The 5,000-nt window shown below is 51.4% G+C and overlaps 1 non-coding gene across 1 annotated transcript in view; it reads right to left on the bottom strand.

Moving 5' to 3' along the window:
* Nucleotides 1–722, bottom strand: part of LOC124572254 — a 1,910-nt gene extending 1,188 nt beyond the window's left edge. The window contains exon 1 of the ribosomal RNA XR_006972007.1: nt 1–722. This exon is cut by the window's left edge and continues 1,188 nt beyond it. This is a non-coding gene — a ribosomal RNA (small subunit ribosomal RNA).
* Between the last annotated feature and the right edge of the window lie 4,278 nt (nt 723–5,000).

The following is a 5,000-nucleotide window of genomic DNA, read 5'->3' as shown; positions in this document are numbered from 1 at the left end:
GCAGGACGTCCCACGATACATGCCAGTTAAACACCGACGGGCGGTGAACCAACAGCGTGGGACACAAATCCAACTACGAGCTTTTTAACCGCAACAACTTTAATATACGCTATTGGAGCTGGAATTACCGCGGCTGCTGGCACCAGACTTGCCCTCCAATAGATACTCGTTAAAGGATTTAAAGTGTACTCATTCCGATTACGGGGCCTCGGATGAGTCCCGTATCGTTATTTTTCGTCACTACCTCCCCGTGCCGGGAGTGGGTAATTTGCGCGCCTGCTGCCTTCCTTGGATGTGGTAGCCGTTTCTCAGGCTCCCTCTCCGGAATCGAACCCTGATTCCCCGTTACCCGTTACAACCATGGTAGGCGCAGAACCTACCATCGACAGTTGATAAGGCAGACATTTGAAAGATGCGTCGCCGGTACGAGGACCGTGCGATCAGCCCAAAGTTATTCAGAGTCACCAAGGCAAACGGACCGGACGAGCCGACCGATTGGTTTTGATCTAATAAAAGCGTCCCTTCCATCTCTGGTCGGGACTCTGTTTGCATGTATTAGCTCTAGAATTACCACAGTTATCCAAGTAACGTGGGTACGATCTAAGGAACCATAACTGATTTAATGAGCCATTCGCGGTTTCACCTTAATGCGGCTTGTACTGAGACATGCATGGCTTAATCTTTGAGACAAGCATATGACTACTGGCAGGATCAACCAGGGAGCTGCGTCAACTAGAGCTGAGCAGCCGGCCGCCCGGGAGTGTGTCCCGGGGGCCCGCGCGAACACGCAAGCGTCCGCTCAATTATTCTGCAAACAGGAGGAGGCTGAGCTCCCCTGCACCATACACCTCGAAACCCTCTCAGGTCCCGGCGGCGCGCAGCGCCGTCCTAAGTACTTGGTCGGGTTCGAGAGAGGCGCAATCGCCCGGAGTTTGGCGAGTAGACGCTTTAGGTGCGACCACCCGTGCTCCCAACTGAGCTTGCCGCTGCCGACAGAGGCCCGGGAGCGTGCTGTCGTGGCATTGCCGGCGGGAGACAACACGCGCCACCTACGGTGACCGGCAGCTCCAACGCCAGCGCCACAGAAGGACAAAAGCCCCACTTGGGTGCCGAAGCGAACTCTCCCAGCACAGCGCACGCGCCAACACGTCCGCACAGCTGCGATACAAACCACCTGCGAGAACCGCAGAGGCGACCGAGCAGCAGACGGCGTCGCGGCGCCGAGCGCCGGGCGGCGGCGCATCCTCAGCGCACACAGTCCTCAATCGGACCAGCACACTGCAGATGTCCACCGCGCTTCGCACCGGGCCCGCGAGGACCTACTTTGGCCGCACGGCGCCGCGTGCAGGGTGCGCCGGCGCGCAGCTGCGCCGCCTGCCGCCTCCGTCGGCCGGCGCGCCTGCCACTGGCCGCCCCCACCAGCCGGCTGTAGCGCGTGCGCCCACGCACCGCGCGGCCAGCACGCCGGGAGGCCCCCCCTCACCGGCCGGGGACGGTCCCACCCAGCCACCGCCGCGTATCGCTTCACACCCAGATGCCATTCACGTTCGTGGGCATGGTGGGTATCGCTGGAACAACCGGTTGGTAGCTCAACCGATCGTCGCCATCACTGATTCACCTCTAGCGAGAACAACCGCACCACAACGGTTTACCAGTTGTTCATTTGCGTAACGTCACCAGCAAACGTAGGCGTCCATCGCCATTTGCAAATTCAACGATTGTTGCATGCCTGTGTCAGGTGTCACGACACACTATGTCTGCCCACATACACGCAACAACATGTGCACGCTTCGCGAACACGTGGAAGGTGGCCCCCGTACGTATGCGATGTCCATTGCGCGAACGACTGTCAACCGGCCTCTGTCGCATGTCGCAGATGTGGAACGCAGTGCACCATGCTATCACGGTGTGTGAGAAGAGACGACTACGTCTGACAACACGCGCCACTACATCAACAGACGGCTCATGCTGATCGCCATCCAGGGCATACCACACTGCAATCCAGCTCTTATAGGGAGACGACACGTAGCTGAGTGCACAACATTTGGACCGCATGGTTCGCCGTTGTTGGCGCAGTCGTTGTACGGTCACATGTACCACGATGTATCATTCAGTACATGAGGACCAATGTGCAGTACAGTGTGTGATTTGGACGTACAACATCAGCGGACAGTTGACACAGGCCGTACCACAGCGTAGGCTAAGTGCTTCGCCATGCAAATGCCAATGAACAACTGCAAATGCCAATGAACAACTGCAAAGGGCATTGAGCATGTACGTCCTGCTGCCATCCACATTACAGTGTATAGCTGCAAGGTGTTTAACATGAAGCGATACACTGGGGACCGGGCAGTGCGAGTAGCAAACTATATTGCGGGGGTTGCAGTTAGGCAACACTACACTAATTTAACGCGTCGTATGACAATTACAGAGCAGGTTAAGGCCCAACGTGTGTTGGGTTAAGGCCCAACGTGTGTTGGGTTAAGGCCCAACGTGTGTTGGGTTAAGGCCCAACGTGTGTTGGGTTAAGGCCCAACGTGTGTTGGGTTAAGGCCCAACGTGTGTTGGGTTAAGGCCCAACGTGTGTTGGGTTAAGGCCCAACGTGTGTTGGGTTAAGGCCCAACGTGTGTTGGGTTAAGGCCCAACGTGTGTTGGGTTAAGGCCCAACGTGTGTTGGGTTAAGGCCCAACGTGTGTTGGGTTAAGGCCCAACGTGTGTTGGGTTAAGGCCCAACGTGTGTTGGGTTAAGGCCCAACGTGTGTTGGGTTAAGGCCCAACGTGTGTTACGTTACGGCGCAACGTGGGTTACGTTACGGCGCAACGTGGGTTGCGTTACGGCGCAACGTAGGTTACGTTACGGCGCAACGTAGGTTACGTTAAGGCGCAACGTAGGTTACGTTAAGGCGCAACGTAGGTTACGTTAAGGCGCAACGTAGGTTACGTTAAGGCGCAACGTAGGTTACGTTAAGGCGCAACGTAGGTTACATTAAGGCGCAATATAGGTTACATTAAGGCGCAATATAGGTTACATTAAGGCGCAATATAGGTTACATTAAGGCGCAATATAGGTTACATTAAGGCGCAATATAGGTTACGTTAAGGCGCAATATAGGTTAGGTTAAGGCGCAATATAGGTTACGTTAAGGCGCAATATAGGTTACGTTAAGGCGCAATATAGGTTACGTTAAGGCGCAATATAGGTTACGTTAAGGCGCAATATAGGTTACGTTAAGGCGCAATATAGGTTACGTTAAGGCGCAATATAGGTTACGTTAAGGCGCAATATAGGTTACGTTAAGGCGCAATATAGGTTAGGTTAAGGCGCAATATAGGTTAGGTTAAGGCGCAATATAGGTTAGGTTAAGGCGCAATATAGGTTAGGTTAAGGCGCAATATAGGTTACGTTAAGGCGCAATATAGGTTACGTTAAGGCGCAATATAGGTTAGGTTAAGGCGCAATATAGGTTAGGTTAAGGCGCAATATAGGTTAGGTTAAGGCGCAATATAGGTTAGGTTAAGGCGCAATATAGGTTAGGTTAAGGCGCAATATAGGTTAGGTTAAGGCGCAATATAGGTTAGGTTAAGGCGCAATATAGGTTAGGTTAAGGCGCAATATAGGTTAGGTTAAGGCGCAATATAGGTTAGGTTAAGGCGCAATATAGGTTAGGTTAAGGCGCAATATAGGTTAGGTTAAGGCGCAATATAGGTTACGTTAAGGCGCAATATAGGTTACGTTAAGGCGCAATATAGGTTAGGTTAAGGCGCAATATAGGTTACGTTAAGGCGCAATATAGGTTACGTTAAGGCGCAATACAGGTTACGTTAAGGCGCCATACAGGTTAGGTTAAGGCGCCATACAGGTTAGGTTAAGGCGCAATACAGGTTAGGTTAAGGCGCAATACAGGTTAGGTTAAGGCGCAATACAGGTTAGGTTAAGGCGCAATACAGGTTAGGTTAAGGCGCAATACAGGTTAGGTTAAGGCGCAATACAGGTTAGGTTAAGGCGCAATACAGGTTAGGTTAAGGCGCAATACAGGTTAGGTTAAGGCGCAATACAGGTTAGGTTAAGGCGCAATACAGGTTAGGTTAAGGCGCAATACAGGTTAGGTTAAGGCGCAATACAGGTTAGGTTAAGGCGCAATACAGGTTAGGTTAAGGCGCAATACAGGTTAGGTTAAGGCGCAATACAGGTTAGGTTAAGGCGCAATACAGGTTAGGTTAAGGCGCAATACAGGTTAGGTTAAGGCGCAATACAGGTTAGGTTAAGGCGCAATACAGGTTAGGTTAAGGCGCAATACAGGTTAGGTTAAGGCGCAATACAGGTTAGGTTAAGGCGCAATACAGGTTAGGTTAAGGCGCAATACAGGTTAGGTTAAGGCGCAATACAGGTTAGGTTAAGGTACGACATAGGTTAGGTTAAGGTACGACATAGGTTAGGTTAAGGTACGACATAGGTTAGGTTAAGGTACGACATAGGTTAGGTTACGGTACGACATAGGTTAGGTTACGGTACGACATAGGTTAGGTTACGGTACGACATAGGTTAGGTTACGGTACGACATAGGTTAGGTTACGGTACGACATAGGTTAGGTTACGGTACGACATAGGTTAGGTTACGGTACGACATAGGTTAGGTTACGGTACGACATAGGTTAGGTTACGGTACGACATAGGTTAGGTTACGGTACGACATAGGTTAGGTTACGGTACGACATAGGTTAGGTTACGGTACGACATAGGTTAGGTTACGGTACGACATAGGTTAGGTTACGGTACGACATAGGTTAGGTTACGGTACGACATAGGTTAGGTTACGGTACGACATAGGTTAGGTTACGGTACGACATAGGTTAGGTTACGGTACGACATAGGTTAGGTTACGGTACGACATAGGTTAGGTTACGGTACGACATAGGTTAGGTTACGGTACGACATAGGTTAGGTTACGGTACGACATAGGTTAGGTTACGGTACGACATAGGTTAGGTTACGGTACGA

The sequence above is a fragment of the Schistocerca americana genome, unplaced genomic scaffold, assembly GCF_021461395.2.
Source record: "Schistocerca americana isolate TAMUIC-IGC-003095 unplaced genomic scaffold, iqSchAmer2.1 HiC_scaffold_179, whole genome shotgun sequence".
Taxonomy (NCBI): Eukaryota; Metazoa; Arthropoda; class Insecta; order Orthoptera; family Acrididae; genus Schistocerca; species Schistocerca americana.
The sequence above is the reverse complement of the archived record's forward strand: the minus strand, read 5'-3'. Positions and strand labels throughout refer to the sequence as shown.